The sequence below is a fragment of the Scyliorhinus canicula genome, chromosome 16 (genome assembly GCF_902713615.1).
Source record: "Scyliorhinus canicula chromosome 16, sScyCan1.1, whole genome shotgun sequence".
Lineage (NCBI taxonomy): Eukaryota > Metazoa > Chordata > Chondrichthyes > Carcharhiniformes > Scyliorhinidae > Scyliorhinus > Scyliorhinus canicula.
In genome coordinates, this window is record NC_052161.1 from 67,698,272 (window position 1) to 67,725,856 (window position 27,585).

Below are 27,585 nucleotides of genomic sequence, written 5' to 3' on the forward strand. Positions count from 1 at the left end.
GAGCCGTCGGGCATACAGTGCACCAGGACCACCCGACGCCGTATGGTGAGATGTCACACACAAAGAGCAGGGACTTGTCCGGGTCGAAGTGAGCAACCAATCCCTCTGACGAGAGCCACTGCTTCACCTTGTGAAATGCCTACTGGTGCGGGAGGACCCCACTCCCACTTCTGTGCCTTCTTCAGCAGTTGGTGAAGCAGACTGAGCAGTGTGGCCATCCTGGGTATGAACTTCCCGTTCACCAGGCAGAGGAAAGAGCGGAGCTCCGTTTGGTTGTGAGGGATGGGAACCTGGCATCTTTTCCACCACTGGATGGAGGTCTCTGCTGTCCACCCAATAGCCAAGATACTTGACCTTTGGCATGTGGAAAACGCACTTTTCCCTCAGGAGGCAGACTGTGGCCTGAGCAAACCGCTTGAGGACCTCGGTTAGGTTCTCCACGTGATCCTGATGCGAGGTCGCGGTGATGAGAGTAACGACCAGGTAGACGGCCACCCTTGGCAACACTCGCAAGATGTTCTCCATAACCCTCTGGAATATTGCTCAAACCAAGGAGACTCTGACAAGAATACGCATCCGCGTCCATAAGTACTGAGCCACGCGTAGAGATCCTCGATCTGAGGGACCGTGTAATGGTCAAGGCGGGATACTCGGGTCACGGTCATTTTATAGTCCCCATAGAGCCGCACCGACCTATCCAACTTCAACACAGGGACCACGGGCATAGTCCAAAAGGCATAGTGGACAGAGTGAATAATCCCCAGCTGTTCCAAATAGTCCAATTCCCGGTCTACCTTGGCACAAAGTGCCTACAGCACAGGACATGCACGGAAATACCGGGGCTGGGCATTTTCCTCAACATTTATCGTGGACATAGCTGCTTTTATGGTCTCAAGGCCTTCAGCACCAACCAAAGGGAATTTTCAAAGCACTCTATTTGGTCCACGGGGGTACATCTTGCACACGCGTTGCCAATCCAAATGTAGGTGACACAGCCAATCTCGCCCCAATAGGCTGTGCCTGTTGCCGCAGAATACCACCAATGGTAGTCAGGCGGACTGATCTCCATATGCCCCTGGGCCCGTGGGTGGTGCCCCTCGATTTCTAAGGGCTCCCCGGTATACGTGGCCAGTCGTACCCCATGTCACGAAGATCTAGTGGCCGAAGACCTGTTCAGAAGGCGGTAACCGTGCGTAGACTAACAACCGAAACTGCAGCTCTCGTGTCCAGTTTCATCTCAGCGGAGTGCCCGTTTTAACAGCACTGTCACCCGGATTGGTGTCGTTCTGAGGCCAGTCACACAGGGCAGCATCGAAGTCCTCCAGGAAATGTGGGCGGCCTACTGGGGGAAATGGCGACATGTCCATTGCCAGGGGACGGCGCCCTCACTCGATCGTCCGGAGCCTCATTCCTGGCTTCAGTTTCCTGCTCACTACTGCCGGCTGACATCCAGGAATGCTGAGTTGGGGGAAAATCCATGGTCGCTCATGGGCAAGTCAAGGCAGCGGTTGCTTCCAGCCTGGGAAGTCCCCATCACCCTCGCTTCTGGTAATCGTCGGCTGATGGTCTTTGCAACGCCCAATGTTCAGGATCACCGAGCCCCTCGTAATTTTGTAGACCTCGATCACCTGAGGAAGGAGCAGTGCTCCGAAAGCTAATGATTCAAAACAAACCTGTTGGAATTTAGCCTGGTGTTGTAAGACTTCTTTCTGTTAAAGCTCAAATGGAGCAACTATATTGCGAAGCCAATGACACCTACAGTCTATCATTAAAGTGCACCAAAAGGCAATGGCTCCAGAGGCGGCATGGTTAGCAATGGTTAGCACTGCCGCTTCATGGTGCTGAGTACCCGGGTTCGATCCCGGCCCCAGGTCATTGCCCATGTGGAATTTGCACATTCTCCCTGTGTCTGGGTGGGTCTTACTCCCAGAACTCAAAGATGTCCAGGTAGGTAGATTGGCCATGCTAAATTGCCCCTTAATTAGAAACATTTAAATAAAAGGCAATGGCTCAAATTGCACCTTCTCAAGGAAGTCTTCCTCTTTTCTCTCAACTCTGACTCTATTTCGAAGCAGTTTGAGGGTGACCCATGAAAGGACCCTTTAGTCAGCCATAGGCTCCTTCCACACTGTCTCAGATCTCTCTTGTACAGATTCCTTTCCAGTTTAATTTTCAAACTGCACAACAACTATGGACTTGCAAGATGGAGATGCTGTATTTTTACGTTGAGACCAGCTTTAACCCTTCCCTGTCAGTCTGCAGGACCTTCCAATCTTCCTGGAACCATACAATAGAGCTCCCTCTGCTTATCCTTCAGCCTCTGTAATCCTGGATCCAATTATAATTGTGGTTGACAATGCAGCCCTTCACCCTGAACATAGCATTACTGATTTCTACATGTCCCAAGCTGATCTCATCACTTGCCATCCCGAGGCTGTGTGCACAATTACATTCAAACTCCCCAGGAGAATTTTCAAAACAAACAAAGAACAAAGAGAAGTAGAGCACAGGAACAGGCCCTTCGGCCTTCCAAGCCTGCACCGACCATGCTGTCAGTCTAAACTAAAATCATCTACACTTCCGGGGTCCGTATCCCTTTATTCCCACCCTATTCATGTATTATGAAGATGCTTCTTAAACGTCACTATCGTCCCTGCTTCCATCATCTCTTCCGGCAGCAAGTTACAGGCACCCACTATCCCATCTGCCATCTCGCCGCCCAAGTCTCCAAATGATCTAAATCCTGCTGTATCATCTGACAGTCCTCATCGCTATCCGCAATTCCACCAACCTTTGTGTCGTCTGCAAACTTACGAATCAGAACAGTTACATTTTCCTCCAAATCATTTATTTATACTCTTAACAGCAAAGGTCCCAGCACTAATCCCTGTGGAACACCACTATTCACAGCCCTCCAATCAGAAAAGCACCCTTCCATTGCTACTCTCTGCCTTCTATGACCTCGCCAGTTCTGAATCCATCTTGTCAGCTCACCTCTGATCCCGTATGACTTCACCTTTTGTACCAGTCAGCCATGATGGACCTTGTCAAAAGCCTTACTGCAGTCCATATAGACAACATCCACTGGCTTACCTGCGTCAATCATCTTTGTGACCTCCTCGAAAAACTCTATCAAGTTAGTGAGACACGACCTCCCCTTCACAAAACCGTGCTGTCACTCTCTAAGTTGACCTCTTACTTCCAAATGAGAGTAGATCCTGTCTCGAAGAATTCTCTCCAGTAATTTCCCTACCACTGACATAAGGCACACTGGCCTGTAGTTCCCTGGATTATCCTTGCAACCCTTCTTAAACAGAGGAACAACATTGGCTATTCTCCAGTCCTCTGGGACATCACCTGAAGACAGTGAGGATCCAAAGATTTCTGTCAAGGCAACAGCAATTTCATCTTGCCTCCTTCAGTATTCTGGGGTAGATCCCATCAGGTCCTGGGGACTTATCCACCGTAATATTTTTCAAGATGCCCAACACCTCGTCTTTTTGGATCTCAATGTGACCCAGGTTATCGATACACCCTTCCCCAGACTCATCATCCACCAATTCCTTCTCTTTGGTGAATACTGATGCAAAGTATTTATTTCGTACCTCTCCCATTTCCTCTGATTCCACACATAGATTCCCTCCCCTGTCCTTCAGTGGCCAATCCTTTCCCTGGCTATCCTCTTGCTTTTTATGTATGTGTAAAAAGCCTTGGGATTTTCCTTGACCCTATTTGCCATTGAGTTTTCGTGACCGCTTTTAGCCCTGCTGACTCCTTGCTTAAGTTCCTTCCTACTTTCCGTATATTCCACACAGGCTTCATCTGTTCCCAACCTTCCAGCCCTGACAAATGCCTCCTTTTTCCTATTTGGCAAGGCCTACAATATGTCTTGTTATCCAAGGTTCCCAATATTTGCCATATTTAGCCTTCTTCCTCACAGGAACATGCCGGTCCTTAATTCCTTTCAACTGACATTTGAAAGCCTCCCACATGTCAGATGTTGATTTACCCTCAAACATCTGCCCCCAATCTATGTTCTTCAGTGCCGTCTAATATTGTTATAATTAGCTTTCTCTCGATTTAGCACATTCACCCTAGGACCACTCTTATCCTTGTCCACCAGCACTTTAAAACGTACTGAATTGTGGTCACTGTTCCCGAAATGCTCCCCTACTGAAATTTCTATCACCTGGCCGGGCTGATTCCCCAATACCAGGTCCAATACAGCCCCTTCCCTAGTTGGACTATCTACATATTGTTTTAAGAAACCCTCCCGGATGCTCCTTGCAACCTCTGCCCCGTCCAAGCCCCTAGCACAGTGAGTCCCAGTCAATATTGGGGAAGTTAAAGTCTCCCATCACAACAACTCTGTTGTTTTTACTCCTTTCCAAAATCTGTCTATCTGCTCCTCTATCTCCTGCTGGCTGTTGGGAGGCCTGTAGTAAACCCCCAACTTTGTGACTGCACTCTTGTTATTCCTGATCTCTACTGATATATAGCCGCGCTGCCCTCTGAGGTGTCCTCCCGCAGTACAGCTGTGATATTCTCCCCAACCAGTAGCGCAACTCCTCCACCCCTTTTGCATCCCCCTCTATCCTGCCTGAAACATCTAAAACCTGGAATGTTTGGCTGCCAATCCTGTCCTTCCCTCAACCAGGTCTCCTTAATGGCAACAACATCATAGTTCAAGTACTAATCCAAGCTCTAAGTTCATCTGCCTTACCTGTTATACTTTTTGCATAACAAAATATGCACTTCAGGCCACTTGTCCCGCTGTTTTCGGCAATATCTCCCGGTCTGTTCTTCCTCAGAGCCATAGTGGCCCTATTTCCTACTTCTCCCTCAATTTTTTCACCTTCTGACCTATTGCTCCTGTACCCACCACCCTGCCATACTAGTTTAAAGCCTCCCGTGTGACACTGGCAAACCTGTTTGCCCTCCCCCTTCAGGATGCCCGCTTCACTTCTGAGACATCCTGGACCCTGGCACCAGGGAGGCTAACATACCATCCTGGAGTCTCTTTTACGTCCACAGAAGCGCCTATCTGTGCCCCTGACTATAGAGTCCCCTATGACTATTGTTCTTCTGCGCTTTGACCTTCCCTGCTGAACATCAGAGCCAGCCGTGGTGTCACTGCTCTGGCTGCTGCTGTTTTCCGGTGTTAGGCTATTCCACTGACAGTATCCAAAGGGGTATACCTGTTCGAGAGGGGGACAACCACAGAGGGTTCCTGCACTGACTGCCTGCTCCTTCTGGTGGTCACCAATCTCTCTGCCTGCACCTTGGGTGACCACATCTATATAACTGCTATCTATGATGCTTTCCATCCCCTGCATGCTCCTAAGTGCATCCAACTGCTGCTCCAACTGAACCATGCAGTCTGTGAGGAGCCCCAGTTGGGTGCACTTTCTGCTCCTCCTTCGTTAAACTTCCTGGATTTACAGGCTGAAACTACTTCCCCTAACCATTACCATTCCATCTGCTGTCCACTACTGAGCCAGACAACCCATGGCCACCAACTCTCAGACTTTTCACACACACAGCTGCACATCAAGCTGTTCCTTATCTCATTGAGCACACAGGCATTGCCCCTTCCTGGAGTGGGAATTCAACGTGTGTGCCATTCATAGCCCTGTAGCACAGCTAGAAAAGCTCCAGAATTATCTATAATCTCTCACACTGACCGTTAGGTCTACAACACCCTAGGACCAACCTTCAATTTCTCAATTTGATCCCCTAACCCCAGACCATAGTCTTTAGTGAGCTCTCCTGTTCCTTCTTTAATGATGACAGCACAGTCTCCTCACTCTGCCTTCCCTCCCCTCCCGCCACCGGGCCATGAGTCTCTGTGCAACTCACCCCTCTTGTGCTACACAATCAGAACATCCGCTCCTCACAAACCTCATATTTATGAGTCTGAGTGCATCCTTCCCATTTATAAAGTCCGACACACTCAACCCCTCCATCTGTGCATTTAGTCTCCCATGTCGGGCTCCAGCTTGCCCACCTCCAATCTCCCCTCTGCCTGCTATCATCCCCCACCTGCCACCCCACTCCCCTCCAACCATAGGCCATTTCCCCCCCTGTCGCCATCCTCCTTCACCCATCACTGGCCAGACCAGAAAATTCTGCCCTTAGATTTTGCGAAGACGCAGCTACAGAGCTATGCCGTATGCTTTGGCTAAAACAAGAATCAATAGGTAGGGCTCTGACTTGTTCTTGACCAATGTAGAGGATATCAATGCTCTCAGGCTCTCTGTTGTCCACAGATGTATCAGACAAGTGGCTGGAACTATACTCAGGAGATCAGCACCTGACTTCCTCTCCCACTGTCCAGTAACAGCAGCATTTCGGAGCTATTTCATCTTGTCAGACTCAGTTGGACCATCATAACTTTTGTCCTTCTGCACTCTTTTTATTCTGCCCCTATATTCTCCTTCCCAGTTCTCCATTTTCTCCAAAGCTCTTTATATCAAACATCTTTTAGGTCTGATAACAGGTAATCAATTTGAAATGTCAACCCTGTTTCTGCCTCCACAGATGCCATTTCCCACGCTGCGTGGTTCAAGTGTTTTCTGTTGTTATTCTAACAGACGGTTGGTTTTCTGAAAGTATGGGGGTGTTTAGATGGTTGTTATGCAAGCACCCCGGCCCCAGGCTGCAATGCAGTGACTATATAAAAGTCTCATCACCCAGCAGCTGGTAAATGACCAACAGCATTGTATGATGTAAGTCAATGTCCTCATCTCAAATAACATGTTTCATTTTGTAACCCATAATCTTTGAAAATAAGAGATTGAGAGGATGCTTCCACTGAGACCTCGGTCATTCAGTCTTGACAAATACATTTTTTGCCACAGCCACAGAAATGAAGTCGTTCATGGATAACATGAAAGAGGCACCATAATTGAGCTCAACTCTGGCACATGAAAGCAACACTTCAGCTGTCCATCTTGATTGATGGTATTTTACAATGGAAGGCCCCACATTCCCATTCTCCAAGATTGTTGTCATTACTTCCATGTTCTTGTCCACGAAGATAATTGTGAAGAGAACAAATGATCAAGACCATTGCAAGAGGTTAATACTGACCGTGAGTTACCTGTGCCTGGATTCTCCCCTACCCGGCAGGGCGGGGGGTCCCGGCGGGATGGAGCGGCGTAAACCACTCCAGCATCGGGCCACCGCAAAGGTGCGGATTTCTCCACACCTTTAGGGGCCAAGCCCTAACCTTGAGGGGCTAGGCCCGCGCCGGAGTGGTTAGCGCCCCGCCAGCCGGCGGGAAAGGCTTTTGGCACCACGCCAGCCGGGGACTAAGGGACTTCGCCAGCCGGCGGAAGTCCGCGCATGCACTGGAGCGTCAGCGGCTACTGACGTCATCCCCGCGTATGCACAGGGGAGGGGGTCACTTCCGCGTCAGCCATTGTGAATGCTATGGCCAACACGGAAGGAAAAGAATGCCCCCACAGCACAGGCCCACACGCCGATCGGTGGGCCCCGATCGCGGGCCAGCCCACCGTGGGGGCACCCTCCGGGGCCAGATCGCCCCGCGCCCCCCCCCAGGACACCGGAGCCCGTCCGCGCCACCAGTCCCGCCGGTAATGTAGGTGGTTTGATTCCCGCCGGCGGGACCAGCGGGACCGGCATGACAGCAGCGGGACTTTGGCCCATCGCGGAGAATTGCCGGGGGGGGGGGGGGGGGGGGGGGGGGGGGGGGGGGGCGCCGACAGGTGTGAATCCTGCCCCCGCCATCTCCCGAAGTCTCCGGCACCAGAGATTCGGCGGGGGCGGGATTCACGCCGGTCCCCGGCGATTCTCCGACCCGGTGGGGGGTCGGAGAATCCCAATCCCTGAAACACCTGTGTATCCTGGAAGAGTGCTGCAACAGTGGCTCATGCATGATACAAGTCGCTGAATGTCTGAGTCGTACATGATAGAATACATTCAGAAACACCCTGCTTTGCAGGTGATAACCAAAATTAATGTTCACACTGTAATGATGCACATTGCAGACTTCTTGAGAATCATAACAGGTATTTATTTATTTATACTGCTGCCTGGTCTTGACATATCTTCTACATGTCATCTGTTAGATTTGATTACCCCGGTCTCAATTGGTCCCTCAAGACAGGTGACACTTTTCTACTATGTTACCCTTAGTGGGACAATCACCACACATACTTTGGTATGTTGCTACCTTATTTGCACAGACACACACAAAGTATTTTGACCCACCAGTAACAATGTCCAGTAGTGCATGGAGAATCAGTACAGCACATTTGACAATAGCTTTTTATACACAACTGTTGCATTTTCAGCTGACTTCCAGATCACCAAACCAATTAGCACAAGCAGGTGTGTGATGAACTGAATGTCATGGTTTAAGCTGAACTATTTAAAACAACACGGTGAAGATGACAGCGGGCGGCACAGTGGTTAGCACTGCTGCCTCATAGCGCCGAGGACCCGGGTTCGATCACAGCACTGGGTCACTGACCATGTGGAGTATGCACATTCTCCACGTGTCTGTGTGGGTCTCATCCCCTCCAACCCAAAAAGATGGGCAGGGTAGATGCATTGGCCATGTCAAATTGCCCCTTAATTGAAAAAAAAGAATTGGGTACTCTAAATTTATTTTTATAAATTCGCTGGCGGCAAAACACACTGGTCCCGCCGGCAGTGCACTCCTGCCTGCCGGTTTCCCGGTAGCGTGGAGTGGTCTCAATGGGAAATCACATTGACAAGTGAGAGTAGAGAATTCTGCTGTCAGCGAATGGCACGTCGCCTCCCGCTGCCTGAGGTACTGGAGAATCCAGCCCATAATGTTTAGATTTAGGTAAGCAAGTCAGGGGATCTGATTGGGATAAAGATGATGTAATTAATGGGAGAGAGTCTGTAGTAGGTAGTTTAGCTTTTAGATTTGCTAGAAGCTTTAAGCTGAACAGTAACTTTTGCCAACGGTTGTCACGTTAAGCAGTAGTCAGACATATTCTAAAGGGCAGCACGGTAGCATTGTGGATAGCACAATCGCTTCACAGCTCCAGGGTCCCTGGCTCGATTCCGGCTTGGGTCACTGTCTGTGCGAAGTTTGCACATCCTCCCCGTGTGTGCGTGGGTTTCCTCCGGGTGCTCCGGTTTCCTCCCACAGTCCAAAGATGTGCAGGTTAGGTGGATTGGCCATGATAAATTGACCTTAGTGTCCAAAATTGCCCTTAGTGTTGGGTGGGGTTACTGGGTTATGGGGATAGGGCGGAGGTGTTGACCTAGGGTAGGGTGCTCTTTCCAAGAGCTGGTGCAGACTCGATGGGCTGAATGGCCTCCTTCTGCACTGTAAATTCTATGTAATATTCAGAAGGAGCTGCAGGCTATTTCCTGAAAGGATCTCTCTCACTTCAAGCAGTATTTCCAAGAAACCTCTAAGTTTACAGAAAGTAACCCTATATTTGCTAACTTAATTTTTTTGGGAAATATTTCTATTCAGGACATTTTCATTTTATATACAAATCACAGCACTCAATCCAACATTATACAATTCTCATTATAAACACCCCACTTACAAAATGCCTGGTTTTGTAACTATAAAACAACACAAACCATCCCTCTCCCACTGACAATTATCAACTCTTAAAGAAGGAGATGAGCAGCCTCCACCTCGGGTAGAACCCCTCCTCTGGCCCCCAATGGCAAACTTTAACTTATCCAAATTTAAAAATTCTGACAGGTCATTCACCTACCCCGCAGATCTTGGTGACTCAAGAGTCTGCCACCCGAACACAATCCTGCCCTGAGCTATCAGGGAGGCAAACACCAGCACGCCACCCTCTCTCCATTCTTGCACTTCCAGAACTTCTGATACCACAAATACAGCCAACCAAAGGCTTGGGGCCACCTTTACCCCTAAAATTTCCAACATTGCCCCGAAAGGAACTCCCAAAATCCCACCAATTTTGGACAGGTCCAGGACATATTTGTGTGGTTCACTGGCCCCCTTAAACATGGCTCGCATCTGTCCTCCACCTTCAGAAATAACCCATTCATGGGCATCTTTGTCATATATGCTCTGTGCACCACTTTAAATTGAATTAAGCTAAATATCGCACGTGAGGGGGTCAAGTTTATCCTATGCGGAAACATGGGCAGCTCCTTCTTCACAAAACTCCTAATCTGCAAGAACTGGAACCAGTTCCCGCTCGGAAGCTGAAACCTTTCCATCAGTCCCCCAATTCTGCAAATCTACCCTCCACCAACAAGTCCCTGATCTCTATCCTCTCCCGTTCCCAAATCCTATATGTTGAATCTAACCCCGCTGGAATAAATCTATGATTTCCACAAATTGGCGCCGACATTGACATGCCCTCCAGCTTAAAATGTTGCCTAAACTAATCAAAATTCTTAACAAGACAACCACCTTCGGACTCGTAGAGTATTTGGTTGTCAAAAACAGAAGCAGAGCCATAACCAGTGCAATCAGACTTAACCCTATATACCAAGCCTCCTCTATCCACCCCCAAACTGACTCACCTTGCATAACCTATTTCCGAACCTTCTCAACATTCGCCGCCCAATAATAGTTCATCAAATTCAGAATGTCAAACTCCCCCCTCTTCAAAAAGGCTCTCTGAATCCAGGCATCTTACCTGCCCATACAAAGGCTGAAATGATCCTACTTGCCCTCCCAAAAAAAGGTTTAGGCAGGAAAATCGGGAGATTCTGGAAAATAAATTAAAACTTCAGAAGGATTGCAATTTTCACAGTTTGAACCCGCCCTGCCAGCAATAGCGGGAGAACATCCCACCTCTTTAAATCATCCTTCACCCCCTCTATCAAGTTGGCCACATTGAACTTGTACAAAAGAGCCCTGCAAAGCACCACCCATATTCCCAGATACCGAAAGCTCGACCACCCGAAACGGCAACTTCTCCAGACCCCACATTTAGTCTGTACCCTGAAAAAGAGCCAAATTTTGTCAGCATCGCCGTAATCCCACTCATACTAGCGATTGAGTCCATAACATATAACAAGTCGTCCGCATATAGGGACACTCAGTGTTCCATACCCCCCTCTCTATTCCCCTCCACTCTGTCGATGCCCTAAGCGCCACTTCCAACAGCTCAATCATCAGTGCAAAACGTAAGGGGAAAGTGGATATCCCTGCCTTGTCCACCTGTGTAAATAAAAATACCACTAACTTGTTGTGCTAGTACGAGCACTAGCCGTGGGGCACTGTACAATAACCTAATCCAGTCAATGAACCCCCATCCAAACCCAAACCGCTCAAATACCTCAAAAAGATTCTCCCACTCAACGCGATCAAATGCCTTCTCCCTATCCATAAAAATTATTACCTCCATTTTCTGACCTGTCAGGGGCATTATCACCACATCTATAACCCCTTTAAATTGGACGACAATTGTAGCCCCTTCACAACCCCTTCTGGTCGTCAGCTATTACCACCGGGCAAACAATCCTCCAAGGGTGTTGCTAACACCTTAGCCAACAACTTTGCATCTGCATTTATCAATGATATCCGTCGATAAGACCCACACTCCTCTGGATCCTTATTCTTTTTCAAAATGAGCAAAATCGAAGCTTGTGCCAATGTGGGCAGAAATTCCCCATTGTCTAACAGATCATTGAATATTCCATTAGCTGAGACCCCCAACTCCATCTAAACTTTTAATAAAATTCCACTGGAAATCAGTCAGTGCATCACCTCCTCCAACATAAGTGGGACCTCCAGCTACCACACTTTCCCCTGTTCCACAATTGGGAAATCCAAGCCATTAAAGAACTTTTTCATGTCCAATGCCCTCCCCTGGGCTCTGACCTATACAGCCTCCAGTAAAAGGCCTCAAATACCCCATTCATCTTACCCGGATCAGAGACCATCCTTCCCTGGGGATCCAGTTATTTGCCCAATCTCCTTCGAAGCTGCATGCTGCCGCAGCTGGTTTGCCAGAAACCTACCGGCCTTCTCCCATGTTGATAAAATGCCTCCCCAACCCGACGCAACTGGCCGACCACCTTCCCCATTGATAACAGTTCAAACTCCATTTGGAGCTTCTTCCTCTCCTTCAACAACTTCTCCTCTGGGTGGTCGAATACTGCCAGTCCACTACCAAAATGGTCTCCATCAACCTCTGTCTTTCCACCCTCTCCAGCTTCTCCCTATGTGCCTTAATTGAAATTAATCGCCCCCCATTACCGCCTTCAACTCCTCCCAAAATTTGATTGATTTGATTTGATCTGATTTATTGTCACATGTACCGAAGTACAGTGAAAAGTACTTTTCTGTGGCCGAGGGAACGTACACAGTACGTACATCGTAGACAAAGAGAATAATCAACAGAGAACATTGATAAATGATACATCGACAAACAGTGATTGGTTACAATGCGGAACAAGGGGCCCAAACAAAGAAAAAGATGAGCAAGAGCAGCACAGGGCATCGTGAATAGTGTTTGTACAGGGTTCAGATCAGTCTGAGGGGGTGTCGTTGAGGAGGCTTGTAGCTGTGGGGAAGAAGCTGTTCCTATGTCTGGATGTGCGGGTCTTCAGACTTCTGTACCTTGTGCCTGATGGAAGGATCTGGCAGAAGGCAATGCATGGGTGGGAGGGGTCTCTGATAATGCTGTCTGCCTTCCTGAGGCAGCGGGAGGTATATACAGAATCAATGTGAGGGGTGGCAAGCTTGTATGATGCGCTGGGCTGGGTTTACCACATTCTTGCGATCTTGGACTGAGCAGTTGCCATACCAGGCTGTGATGCAGCCGGATAGGATGTTCTCTATGGCATATCTGTAGAGGTTTGTGAGAGTCAATGCAGAAATGCTAAATTTCTTTAACTTCCATAGGAAGTAAAGACGTTGTTGGGCTTTCTTGACTGTTGCATCAACCTGAGTGGACCAGGACAGACTGTTGGTGATGGTGACCCCCAGGAACTTTATCGACCATCTTCACTTCAGAGCCATTGATGCATACAGGAGTGTGTATCGTGCTATGCTTCCTGAAGTCGATGATCAGTTCCTTGGTCTTTCCGACATTTAGAGAGAGGTTGTTTTCGGTACACCATGCAACCAAGTGATTTATCTCCCTTCTGTAGTCTGACTCGTCGTTGTTTGAGATATGGCCTACCTACATCGTATCATCCGCAAACTTATAGATTGAGTTGGAGTTAATGTGGAGGGAGAGACCTCCTTTTTCTAATTGATCATGGCACACATGCCTATAGCCGCCCGATCCTCTCACATGCCCCCTTAACAGTCCCACATTTAAAGTTCACAGTGGTCGCTGGATGCTTCCCTTCTCCATGCACAGATCCATAAAGTGCGGCACGTGATCCAATATGACAATCGTCGAATATTCTGATCCTACTACCCTGGAAGAAGCGCCTTATCCATAACAAAAAAGTTAACATGGGAGTACACTTGGTGTTCAGGCAAAAAGCCACCCTCTTATTGAAAAGCCCGGCAGCCACCCTTGTTTTCGTATCTATCCCCAAAAGGAACACATGCCCCACCCACCCTTTCCTCAATCTTGTTTGGTCCTTAACCCTCAGGTAAGTATCCTGCAGAAAGACCATATCTGCCTTAAAACTTTTAAATGGGCGAACACCCGGGACCTTTAAACCAGCCCATTTAGTCCCCTCACATTCCATGAGACTAGTCTGGTCAGGGGGGGCTCCAAACCCTGTCCCCCAACCTGATCAGCCACACCCAAATCCAGGTCCCTGCCTCTCCCACCACCCGGGCCCACCCTGTCACCATCCCCGTCCATCCAATGACTTGATAAAGAAACTTTCACCGTCATCAACCTGCCCCTCCACCGCCATCCCTTCTCCCATTGCAAACAATGAAAACCCAGGTTTGCTGTCCCATCACACATGAAAAACAAAGAAAATAGAAAAAACAACCCCCTCCTCCCCCAAATAGCCAGCTGCGGCTTTCCCCTAACTTCGTTTTCGTTAATCAGCATTTCTGCTAGCAGAGTGACCCCCCCTGAGGCTAAACACAAACTTTATTGACAAAAGACACACAACACTCCCCATGACCAACCTTTCTTTAATCCATATCCCAATACCCTTCACCCCCTCATCTCCTCCACCACCCCTACACTCCCCACCATAGCCAACAAATGCTTTAATACATCTAGTGCCTATATCCCACACACGGGGTGGCCGATATTACAAAGCTGCAAAACTATACATTTAGAGAACAAAGTAAACTGAACTAACAAGTCCTCATACCCTTGAGTACAATGCCATAGCTCAAACATGCAGGTGAACCCACCCAGAATCCACAAATGCCCCCCAGTCCATGATCCTTTAAAAAGCTATTCACCTCCTCCAGCATATCAAAATAGTGTTCTCTTCCCCCATGTGTGACCCACAAGTGAGTTAGCTGCATCATGCCAAATCGCACTTTGCTCCTGAAAAGAGCAACCTTGGCCTAGTTAAATTCGGCCTTCTCCGCCAGCTCTGCCCCCAAGTCCTGGTAGATTTGGACAGCATGGCCTTCCAAATTCCATTCACAGGTCTCCTTTGCCCACCTCAGGATCTTTTCCTTGTCCAAATATCGATGGAGCCATACTATAATTGCCCGTGGTTGTTCCCCAGCTCTCGGCTTCATCCTCAACAATTGATGGGCCTGATCCACTTCAGGAGGGCAGACGAAGCCTCCCCTCCCCCGCCAACTGAAAAATAAGAAGAATGAGATTACGTTGATAGGACTGTACTGTAGGCCCAAATAGTTAATGGGAAATCGAGAAACAAATATGTAAGGAGATTACAGATCGCAGCTGGACAAATAGGACATTAACTTTCCCAACATTAACTGGGACAGCCATAACATTAGGGTTTGGATGGAGAGAAATTATGTATTCAGGAAGAATTCCTCATTCAGTATGTTGATGGCCCGACTAAAGAGGGGGCAAAACTTGATCTCCTCTTGGGGAATACGGAAGGGCAGGTGACGCAAGTGTTATTGAGGAATTACTTTGAGACCAGTGACCATAATTCTGTTAGTTTCAAGATAGCTATGGAGAATGATAGTTCTGGCCCAAAAGTTAAAGTTCTAAATTGGGGCAAGGCCAATTTCAATGATATTAGGCAGAAACATTCAAAAGTTGATTGGGGGAGCCCGTTTGCAGGCAAAGGATTAGCTGGTAAGTCTTTCAAAAGAGTATTCACTAGGGTTCAGGGTGAGCACATTCCTCTTAGAGTGAAGGTAAGGCTGAGAGAAATAGGGAATTCTGGATGACTTGGGATATTGAGGCCATGGTCAAAAAGAAGAAGGAGGCATATGACATGCACAGGCAGGTGGCATCGAGTGGATCCGTTGAAGAGTATAGGGCTTATCGGAATACAGTTAAGAGAGAAATCAGGAGGGCAAAAAGGGGGCATGAGATTGTCTTGGCCGATAAGGCGAAAGAAAATCCAAAGAGCTTTTACAGATACATAAAGGGCAAAAGAGTGACTAGGGAGAGGGTAGGGCTCTTAAGGATAAACATGGTCATCTATGTGTGGATCCACAAGGGATGGGAGTGATCCTAAATGGATATTCCTCATCGGTATTTACTGTTGACAAAGGCACGAATGTTAGGGAAATTGAGGAAATAAAAAGTGATGTCTTGAGGAGTGTACTTATTACAGTGAAGGAGGTGCTGGAGGAGGTATTAAAGCGCATCAAGATAGATAAATCCCCGGGACCTGATGAAATGTATCCCAGGACATTGTGGGAGGCTAGAGAGGAAATTGTCGGTCCCCGAGCTGAGATATTTGAATCATTGACAGCCAGAGGAGGGGTGCCTGAGGATTGGAGGGTTGCAAATGTTGTCCCCTTGCTTAACAGAGGCTGTAGGGATAAGCCTGGGAACTACAGACCTGTGAGCCTTACTTCTGTAGTGGGTAAGTTGTGAGAAGGTATTCTAAGGGACAGGATCTATAGGCATTTAGACAGGCAAGGGCTAATTCGGGAAAGTCAGCATGGTTTTGTAAGGGAAATACCATGGGCGCGATTCTCCGCACTCGCGGAAAATCGCGAAGTTGGCCGTGAAAACGGCCGAATTTGCCGACGGCCCGACACGGCCCCGTTCCTGAGGTATTCACGCCCGGGAAATGGGCTAGGAACGGGGCCGCGGCAATTACTTTCCAGATGACGTCGAAACGCGGCAACGCCACGAACACTGCCTGGCAAGAGGTGGCTGCTGCCATGAGTGCTGTGGGGCAGACCCCTCGCTCTGGGGAGCAGTGTCGTAAAAAGCTGCACAACTTCACCAGGGCTGCCAGGGTAAGTGCCAAGAGGGTGCCCCCAGGCCACAACCATCCCTCCCCCCCCTTTACTTAATCACCCACCTCCCCCCCCCCCTGACACAGGGGGGGTGGAGGGGGATTGGGGCAGAGTGAGTGGAGGGTGGACAGCGTCGGCCCTAGGGTTGCTGGCTCCCCGGGCAAGCTGAACTTCAGCGCCCTTCGGGGGGGGGGGGGGGGGGCGGGGGCTGAGGGGGGGGGGGGTGAGGGGGGGGGGCGGGGCCGAGGGGGGGGGCGAGGCCGGGGGGGACAAGGGGGGCGGGGCCGAGGGGGGGCCGAGGGGGAGGGTGGGGGCTGAGGGGAGGGGGCGGGGCTGAGGGGCGGCGGGGCTGAGGTGGGGGGGCGAGGGGGGGGGGCCGAGGGGGGGGGGCCAAGGGGGTGCGGGGCCGAGGGGGGGGGCGAGGGGGTGGGCGGGGCCGAGGGGGGCTGGGCCGAGGGGGGCGGGGCTGGGGGGGCCGAGGGGGGTGGGGGCGAGGGGGGGGCCGAGGGGGGGGCGAGGGGGGGGGGCCGAGGGGGGGGGCCGAGGGGGGGGCCGGAGCGGGGGTGAGGGGAGGGGTCTGAGGGGGGGGGGGGCCGAGGCAGGGGGAGGCCAGAGGCGGGGGGGGGGGGGCCCGAGGCGGCGGGGGGGGGGCCTGAGGCGGGGGGGCGGGCCCGAGGCGGGGGGGGGCGAGGCCGAGGCGGGGGGGCGGACCGCGGGCGGAGGCCAGAGGGGGGGGCGGATGAGGCCGGAGGGGGGGGGGGGCGGAGGAGGCAGGAGGGGGGGGGCGGAGGGGGCCGCCCTGGGGGAGGGCGGCCACCGCGCATGCGCTGGTTGGCACCGGGCCAACTGCGCATGCGCGGGACCCGTGTCTCTGGCGCCCCCTAGCACATGGCGCCCCGGGTGACTGCCCGAGTTGCCGGTACCTTGGGCCGGCCCTGAGGGTGGGTCACTAAGTAGTCACAGACTCAGCGCTCTGGCCCCCCTGGAGAGATGCAATGGTTTTGTTACAACTTGACCCCCAACCTGTGCCAGTATCTGAACGGCCTGCTGATACCTTCCGTATTGTAATGATCTACCTATGCCCCCTCCCCCAACAAGACAAGACCGCTCACAACACTCGTGAGCGGAACAAGACTGGGGGGAGTTCGCCCATTCTACACCCCCTCACCATGTTCAAGCAGAGGGCACTGGACCTTGTTGGGGGATCTGCCACCCGGGAGGTCGCGGAGCTGCACCAAGTGAGACAACCCTGCATGGCAAACACCCCCCCTCCCCCATCCTCTGTCCCTTCACACTCTGCCCACTGGGACACCTCCCCCATCCTCTGTCCCTTCACACACCCTGCCCACTGGGACACCTCCCCCATCCTTTGTCCCTTCACACCCTGCCCACTGGGACACCTCCCCCATCCTCTGTCCCTTCACACCCTGTCCACTGGGACACCTCCCCCATCCTCTGTCCCTTCACACACCCTGCCCACTGGGACACCTCCCCCATCCTTTGTCCCTTCACACCCTGCCCACTGGGACACCTCCCCCATCCTCTGTCCCTTCACAATCTGCCCACTGGGACACCTCCCCCATCCTCTGTCCCTTCCACACCCTGCCCACTGGGAACCCTCCCCATCCTTTGTCCCTTCACACTCTGCCCACTGGGACACCTCCCCCATCCTCTGTCCCTTCACAATCTGCCCACTGGGACACCTCCCCCATCCTCTGTCCCTTCACACCCTGTCCACTTGGACACCTCCGCATCCTCTGTCCCTTCACACCCTGCCCACTTGGACACCTCCCCCATCCTCTGTCCCTTCACACCCTGCCCACTGGGACACCTCCCCCATCCTCTGTCCCTTCACACCCTGCCCACTGGGACACCTCCCCCATCCTCTGTCCCTTCACACTCTGCCCACTGGGACCGTCCAGCGCACGGCCAAGCGTCTCTAAATAACCCGTTTCATTCTCTTCCCTGGGACGTGATGCCGAACGACCGGGCCGTCTGCCTCCAGGCGGACACAGGCATCTGCCCCCACCTCACCCGGGGCCGCACGACAGAGGGTGCCCGATCAGCGGGGAGTCCCATCCTCCCCCACCGAATCTGTGGAGCAGGACGCCCAGAGGGCGGCGAGAGAGGGAGAGAGACAAATGGCCCGCGAACGCCCTGCGGCCTCTCAGTGGGCCGATGACATAGAGGAGGCGTGCACCCAAGACGAACTCGAGCTTGCGGCACAGCTATCTCCCACACCATCCACCATCCCAGAGACACTCACATTCTTATAGTTATGACTATTTAGTGATGAGGCTCCTGGGTCACAGTCTGGGTCGCACATCACAGCTGAGCAGGTACAGCAGGTGGAGGTCGGAGCAGCCGAGGGCCCGGACTGGCGGAGGGCAGGCCAGGCCCAGCATCCAGCTGGCTCCCAGACGTTTTCCGAGTTCTTGGAGTTTCTCAACCCACCCGCACAGCTGATGCATCAAGAAATCCAGGGACACAATGACGGTATGAGGGCTGTCTTCCAGCATCTGCAGACGCAGTTAGAGGAGTCGAATGGTGTCCACGAGCAGGGAGTGGTGCCGTTCATGGCAGAAACCCAGGCCGACACCGCACGGGTGGCATCCGTGGTGGAGGCAATGGGTCAGGTTATGCAAGGCGTTGGGCTTAATGTGCACGCTGTCATCCTCGGCCCTGGACAGGGTTTCCCTCTCACAGGCAACAATGCGCCAGAGCCAACACGACATTGCCGGCGCGCTGCGGGCCTTGGCCGAGTCTCAGCAGGTCATGGCCCAGTCGCAGCACGCCACGGCACAGTCACAGCAGTCGATGGCACAGTCCCAGCAGTCAGTCGCGGAGAGCATCAACCGCCTGTCACACCTGCTGGATGGCATTGTGCACTCACAGGTTGGGATCGCACAGTCCCTGGTGGGAATGTCTAACTCCTTGGACTCCGTCTCTGCAAACCTTCGGATCCTGGTGGATACCGTTGCAGGCCTCCAGGACTGGCAGCGTCAGGTGTCGGTGGCGCGATGGGGCACCTCCCCGCTCGCACCTCTGTCCCACAGTGAGGCCCGGGGGCCACCGGGCTCCCCGAGGGAGGAGGAGGTTTCTGGGCCCGTCCCATTAAGTCCATCACGGGACGTCCCGGAATTCTCGGCCTCCCCCCGTCCTATCCCTGGTGCATCGGGTGTGCAGCGGGCAGAACAGTGTGGCACAACGTCACCCGAGACGTCCGCAGAGCAGCCTGGCCCATCAAGGCCGGGTCGCCCCAGGAACCGCTTGCCGAAGGAGAAACAAGTCCAAGGGGGCGATTCGCAGAAGTCCTCCTCCACTCCTGCTGTATCATCTGGGGACTCACGTAGATGTAGTGTTAGGGCCCATAAGGCAACAAAGAGAGGCACAGAGTAAGTTGGCACGGGTGAAGGGCACAGTTTAGTTGTAGGGGCTAGGGCATCTGTAAATTATTGTTAACATTAAACGCACTGTTCCACCTTACTTGTAATACCCTGTGATTGTTCCACAGCCACAGGGATCGTGATGGTGATTGAGTGTCGCTGGGGTTGACAAGCGGTGAAACTTCGGTGCTGGGTGTGCAATCCCTTCCCCTCCCCCCACCCCCTCCCACAGCTACCCCACGCGGGCACGTGATGGAGTGTCCGTGACGAACTCAGCGATCACCAAGGTGGATGGTTCAGCTATTGCCATGGGTCAGACTCTCTCTAACGATTCTGAGCTCACAGCTCATCGCAGAGCGGGCTGTAATCATTCCACATGGAACTGATCACACCCACTGACACAGCCATCAATGTTGTGCCATACCATTGTGCCGCAGTGGTAAGGGTGATGTCGAAGTGGAGCAGTGTACATGCAGAGGGGGTGTTGGGGGGGTTGTGGTGGTGGCAGTTGTGTGTTGACCCTCTGCGCGACTGGCGATGCAGGTGGTGGTTTGGTGTTCAGCGGTGACGTCGCATGCGACGCGTGAACCGTGCTGCCACTAAGGCATCGCGTGCCGGCCGTCCTCGCCGGGTCCGTCGTGCTGCCTCCTGGGCATCACCAGCACCTGGGTCATGTCTGCTTGCTGTGCCCGCCACTCTGCCAGCCTCCTCCTCCTCCTCCTCCCCCTCCTCCCTCTCCTCCTCCTCCTCCTCCTCTGTGCTGGCACCACTACCATTGGCTTCCCTCCGCCTCCTGCAGCAGGTCATCTCCCCTCTGCATCGCGATATTGTGCAGCGCACAGCAGACCACAATGCTGCGAGCGACCCTGTCGGGCTGGTACTGCAGGGCCCCTCCGGAGCGGTCCAGGCACCTGAATCTCATCTTCCGGAGCCCCAGGCAGCGCACCACCACACCCCTGGTTGCTGTAAGGGCCTCGTTGTATCGGGTTTCCGCATTGGTCTGAGGCCTACATATAGGCGTCATCAGCCAAGACCTTAGCGGATAACCCCTGTCGCCCAGCAACCAGCCCCTCAGCCGGGGGGGACGTTCCTCAAACATCGCAGGGATGTACGACTGTGCCAGTATGTAGGAGTCAGGCACACTCCCTGGAAACCTTGCACAGACTTTCATGAACCTCATGTGGGGATCGCATACCACCTGGATATTCATGGAGCATGACCCCCTCCTTTTTGTGAAGACCTCCCTGTCCCCTGCAGGCGGGCGCATGGGGATGTTAACACAATCGATTGCACCCAGCACCATCGGTATCCCGGCCATGCTGGCAAATCCACGAGCTCGTAAATCTTGACTTGCTTGGTCTTCGGGAAAGGTGACGTAGCGATCGGCGATGGCATAGAGGGCGTCGGTCACATCCCGGATGCACCTGTGCACCGATGACTGGGAGATCCCGGAGAGGTCCCCGCTCGGAGACTGGAAGGAGCCGGTCGCATAGAAGTTAAGAGCGACCGTCACCTTGATGGCAACCGGCAATCGTGTCCTCCCCCCGTTCCACGTGGGGCGAGGTGCGCCACGAGGTGACAGATATGTATCACCGTCTGCCTACTCAGCCGGAGTGTCCTCCTGCAGGTGATGTCCGTCATTGTTAGGAAAGAGACCCGGACACGGTACACCCTCGGCCTTGGTCGTCGCCTCTGGCGCCGTGGCTGCACCCTCACTCTCTCCTCCTCCCCCTCCTCCTTCTCCCCCCCATGCTGCTCGACGACTGGCAACTCCTCGCCCTTCCCTCTGCTGCTGCAGCTGGCCCTGCATCCACTGCGGGTTGTGGCTGTGGACGCTGCTCCTTCTCCAAATGCAGTGCTGCAGCGCCAACCACTGCGCTGAACATAGCCGTTCTGTTCGCAGACATTGTGCTAACTTACAGAAGGGTGGTGGGGGGCAGAGAAACGGGACATGTTAGCGGAGGTTAGTCACCACCTCGGCAGCGGCCTGCCACGGGATACCTGTGTGTCCCGGTGGCCTGGTCGCGCTGCTGACACGCGAGCAGCCCAACCCCTGGTCACTTTCTGCATCCAACGGGCAGTTAACTACATCCTCCTCACCGGTGCATCAGTGGCCTGTGGCCGTAAGCCACAGGGCAACCAGCGGCCTTGTCCTCGTGACCGGCACTCCATGGCATGGTGGCAGACATTTTGTAACCGTGGTTGGACGAGTCACTCGCTCACTCTCTCCCTACCCCCCCCCACTTCCCCTCCGTCTCTCCCACTCCCCCCTCAGTCTCCCCCACTCCCCCCTCCGTCTCCCACACTTCCCCCCCTCTGTCTCCCACACTTCCCCCCCTCAGTCTCCCACTTCCTCCCTCCGTCTCCCACTTCCCCCCTCAGTCTCCCACTTCCCCCCTCAGTCTCCCACACTCCCCCCTCCGTCTCCCACACTTCCCCCCCTCAGTCTCCCACTTCCCCCCTCAGTCTCCCACTTCCCCCTCAGTCTCCCACTTCCCCCCTCAGTCTCCCACACTCCCCCCTCCGTCTCCCACACTCCCCCCCTCCATCTCCCACACTCCCCCCCCTCAGTCTCCCACACTCCCCCCTCAGTCTCCCACACTCCCCCCCTCCATCTCCCACACTCCCCCCCTCAGTCTCCCACACTCCCCCCCTCCGTCTCCCCCCCCCCACCCCGCTCTGGACCCCCTCCCGTTCTCGGGGATGCCTTCCCCGTTGTGGCCAGACTCCAGCAGTGCGCTGAGCTGTACGCTGAGCGGTGCGCTCACCTCCTCGAAGCTCTCGTCAGCCAGCACGACTGGTTGACGAACTTGAAAAGCAGGTGTGCTGGCCAGCGTGAAAACATTGCGTGATGACGTTGGGACTTCGGCCCATCCGGGCCGGAGAATAGCGGGGGGCCAAAAAGTCGGGCTTCTGGTCATGTCGGGGGGTCTGTCGAGGCCTTTGCCGGGAATGCCGACGTGTAGTTTGTGCGGGGTTCAGAGAATAGTGGGAGGGCGTCGGACTGGCGTCGCTGTGAAAATCGGCGCGGTCTGCTATTCTCCGAACCGGCGTGAGAGTGGAGAATCACGCCCCATGTCTCACGAATTTGATTGAGTTTTTTGAAGGGGTAACCAAGACGATAGTCATAGAATTTGCAGTGCAGAAGGAAGTCATTCGGCCCATCGAGTCTGCACCGGCTCTTGGAAAGAGCACCCTACCCAAGCCCACACTGCCACCCTATTCCCATAACCCAGTAACCCCACCCAACACTAAGGACAATTTTGGACACTAAGGGCAATTTATCATGGCCATTCCACCTAACTTGCACATCTTTGGACTGTGGGAGGAAACCGGAGCACCCGGAGGAAACCCACGCACACACGGGGAGAACGTGCAGACTCCGTACAGACAGCGACCCAAGCCGGGAATCGAACTTGGGACCCTGGAGTTGTGAAGCAATTGTGCTAACCACAATGCTACCATGCTAATAGATGAGGGCAATGCGGTTGACGTGTCTACATGCACTTTGGCAAGGTCTTCGACAAGGTACTGCATGGTAGGTTGTTTCAAAAGGTTAAATCTCACGGAATCCAGGGTGAGTTAGCCATTTGGATACAAAATTGGCTTAGCGACTGAAGCCAAAGTTTGGTTGTAGAGGGTTGTTGTTCAAACTGGAGGCCTGGATGGGGCAGCACGGTAGCACAGTGGTTCGTACTGTTGCTTCACAGCTCCAGCATGCCAGGTTGGAATCATGGCTTGGGTCACTGTCTGTGCGGAGTCTGCATGTTCTCCCTGTGTCTCAGTGGGTTTCCTCTGGGTACTCCAGTTTCCTCCCACAAGTCCTGAAAGACTTAGGTGAATTGGATATTCTAAATTCTCCCTCTGTGTACCCAAACAGGCGCCGGAATGTGGTGACTCAGGGGTTTTCACAGTAACTTCAGTGTTAATGTAAGCCTATTTGTGACAATAAAAATATTATTATTATTATTATGTGACCAGTGGTGTGCCTCAGGGTTCGGTGCTGGGTCCACTGTTATTTGTTGTATATATATATAATTGATTTGGATGAGAATGTAGACGACATGGTTGGTAAGTTTGCAGGTGACATCAAGATTGGTGGCATAGTGGATAGTGAAGAAGGTTATATAAGATTACAACAGGATCTTGACCAATTGGGTCAGTGGCTGATGAATGGCAGGTGGAGTTAAATTTGGATATATGTGAGGTGTTGCATTTTGATAGATCAAATTAGGGCATGACCTACTCAGTTAATGGTAGGGAGTTGGGGAGAGTTACAGAACAAAGAGGTCTCGGAGTACAGGATCATAGCTCCTTGAAGGTGGAGTTGCAGGTGGATAGGGTGGTGAAGAAGATATTCAGCATGCTAGGTTTTATTGATCAGAATATTGAATGCAGAATTGGGACGTCTTGTTGAAGCTGTACAAAACATTGGTAAGACCACACATGGAATACTGTGTTCAGTTCTGGTCACCCTATTATAGGAAGGATATTGTTAATCTATAAAGAGTGCATAAGAGATTTACGAGGATGCTACCAGGACTTGATGGTCTGAGTTATAAGGAGAGTCTGGATAGACTGAGACTTTGTACCCTGGAGCGTAGGAGGCTTCGGGGTGAACTTATAGAGGTCTATAAAATAATGAGGAGCACAGATGAGGTAGATAGTCAACGTCTTTTCCCAAAGGTAGAGGAGTCTAGAACTGGAGGGCATAGGTTTAAGGTGAGAGGGGAGAGACACAAAAGAGACCAGAGAGGAAATGTCTTCACACAGAGGATGGTGAGCATCTGGAATGGCCTGCCAGAGGCAGTGGTAGAGACAGGTGTATTTTGTCCTTTAAAAAGCACTTAGACAGTTACATGGGCAGGGGGGTATAGAGGGATATCGGCCAAATGCGGGCAAGTGGGACTAGCTTAGTGATAAAAACTGGGCGGCATGGACAAGCTGGGTCGAAGGGCCTGTTTCCATGCTGTAAACATCTATGATTCTATGACTCTGCTGCTCAAACATCTTGGCCACTGTAGGAGCGTTTTCCAAGGCCTGAGTTTTGAGCCAGCCTTAACGTGGGATTCTTCCCTCATTGTTAGGCCTTAGCTTAATAAACAGAGCAGACACACAACAACCTTGGATAAGATGTCTTTTATTATCCCAAGCTTGGTTTTGTGTACACGGGAGATGGACCTGAATAATGCCAAGATCGATTGGCTGAACACTGATAAAAACACATCAATTATATGATTTCCAAAAATCAATAGCCCACCCCAGTTGGACTCAATCCAATCCCTGATGCTGTCATATTCAAACTGTTCAATAAAATTGTGACCAACCCATGATTTAACCTCATCCTGTCACCTGTTGTTTACCAAGGTTATGTGTCCATTTTAAGTTGTTTTTCCCATCCTAATCTCGCCGTCAGATCCTGTCCACCCGTTGTCCAGTTAGGGGCAGGATGTCAGAACTGGCTTCCTCTTTACTTCATGGATTGTTTCAAAGGACGTTGGGGCCACTGAAAAAACTTGTTTCCTCAGTCCACTATGTAATCTGCTGACCACACATCTCTTATGTCTCAAAAACATGAGAATGTTAGCTAGCCTAAATCTCATCATGCATTGTGGCCACTGCTTGTAGCTGGAGCCTACATGATTGTCACTGCTGTGTCCTCAAATACAAGTTTAATGGTTAATAATGATTACTCGGTATACTTTCTATAATTAATCTCAAGATTAATAAACTAATTTATATAAAACTACTCTAGTGGCATCCTAGCTATTCAGTTTTAAGAGGTCGCATCGCTGGACACACCCTTCAATCCCCCCTTTTAGCCCTTGGGTAGCCCAAGAATAGGCCATTAAATAGACATACTGAACTTTTTGGAGTCAGGCCTAGTTGTGGAATGGTCAACAGGTAAGACCTGTCACAGTTCTGTTTTATCTAGGGGACGACTGTTTTTCTTCCATTCCCTGATGCTGCCTCTGAGGCAACAAAGCGTAATAGAAATGACGAGCAATAGAAATAGCTGCAGAATTACCACAATGTGCGACATAATACATATCCATGTATGGTTATTGGTATTCAGTCTGCAATTCCATATTGTAGAGAAAAAATTCGATGATTTCAACAGTTCCTCAGCCTTCTCAGCGTGAGCCTTAATGAGCACCCACTCCTTGTTCCAGAGGTGGTCAATCTGCTTTGCCTCCTTCCCAGTTGGCCCACAAGTGCAGGATGAGTGGCAGTCCTTTCTGGACATATCGGTGAATCCGTTGGTCATTGTCAGTTTGCTCTAGGTCATCTACTTCCACGATGGACACATCCCTCTATGGAGTCAACTCATGATGACCAATGGTTATACACTCAGATAAATTGGTTAGAACATTTTGCCCAGGCAATTCACACACAATGCCACACTTGGTTTAGTTGTATGATGTCAGAATGTAGTAACTGACCAAGTACTGAGCACTATTAAACACAGTCTGGTTGTTTACTTCAACCGATAACGTGCAGTTCTCATATGTAGTGTACCTGCAGTAATCTTCCTTACTAATGGCTTTTTCTGGGTACAACCAGTTATTTCCCCCTCCTTTGCATACCCGGAGGTCAATAGAGTATATCCTATCTGCCCTTTGGATTGCATGTTCAGGGGCACCCTTCAGTTTAATTAATACACCATTCCCATAGTGTCCCAAGTTGTTCACCTGAAGCAGTTCATGAGTACTGTTCTCCCCTGCCCTGGGAATATGCCACTAGGAGGGTATAGTTATCATTGGTCGAGGGAACGCGACTGGCCAATGTCAACTCCCTTAGGTGTTCAGGAGCTTGGTGAGTTGTTTTTATCCAAGCCTTCAATTGATCATTGCTCACCCAATTAGGTACTTGGTGTGCATCCAGCTGGAGTAAGTTGGCCTGAAGGCTTTGTTATAAGTGTGTTGCATACATATTGCATGCCTGCACGCAGTACACTTCCTTTGAGATAGCACTCTGTCTATCAATTCACTCCTTAATTGTAGTCTGATATGGCTGCAACTGTTTAAGTTCTTTCAACACAAGCTTATTGACTTGCTGGCTAAGGTCTGTAGCCGTTTCGCATCCTGGTATATGTCCTTAAATGGAGCTCTCATTTACCCTTCCAAAGCCTCAATCTCTTCACTTATCTCTGCAATGTCAAAGGCATTGACAGTCAAAACTCCTGCCCCATATCCTCCAACTGCTAGTTCCTCTATGTCTCTCTGTTGTCGCTTATGTGTTTTCAATCCACTCCCATCCAAAATCACACTCTCCAATGTTACAAACAATCCTTGACCCTAGCAATAGGCTGATAAGTGTAGGCTGCCGAGATTAATCATAACTTTTACATGTTCTGGTTTAGCACACTGGGCTAAATAGCTGGCTTTTAAAGCAGACCAAGGCAGGCCAGCAGCACTGTTCAATTCCCGTACCAGCCTCCCCGAATAGGCGCCGGAATATGGCGACTAGTGGCTTTTCACAGTAACTTCATTTGAAGCCTACTTGTGACAATAAGCGATTTTCATTCATTCATTCCATTTCATTTCGTTTCATTTCATGTTCATATCCTGGTACTATCATCACTAAGCAGAACTAACCTGTGTCCCATAGTGAAGCTAGTGATATGCTCATCACATTCAGACTTGGGGCTTGTCCTTGGGCTCGTGGTCGTACCCGAGCCGGAGCTTGCCGGTGTCACAGAGGTGGTGGTAGGCTTCTGCCTATCGCACCCTTATCCTGTGGGGTCCTTGCTTCATACAATATCCCACCCGATTCTTGGGCTCCTGTGCTGGCTGGATGCCTACCTCACTTCCCTGATACAAAACAGTTAATCTGCCATGTATCATTTCATGATCTTTAGTACGGTTAGGTGCCTCGCAGGGATCTATACAGTGAATCTCCAGACGGTCCCCT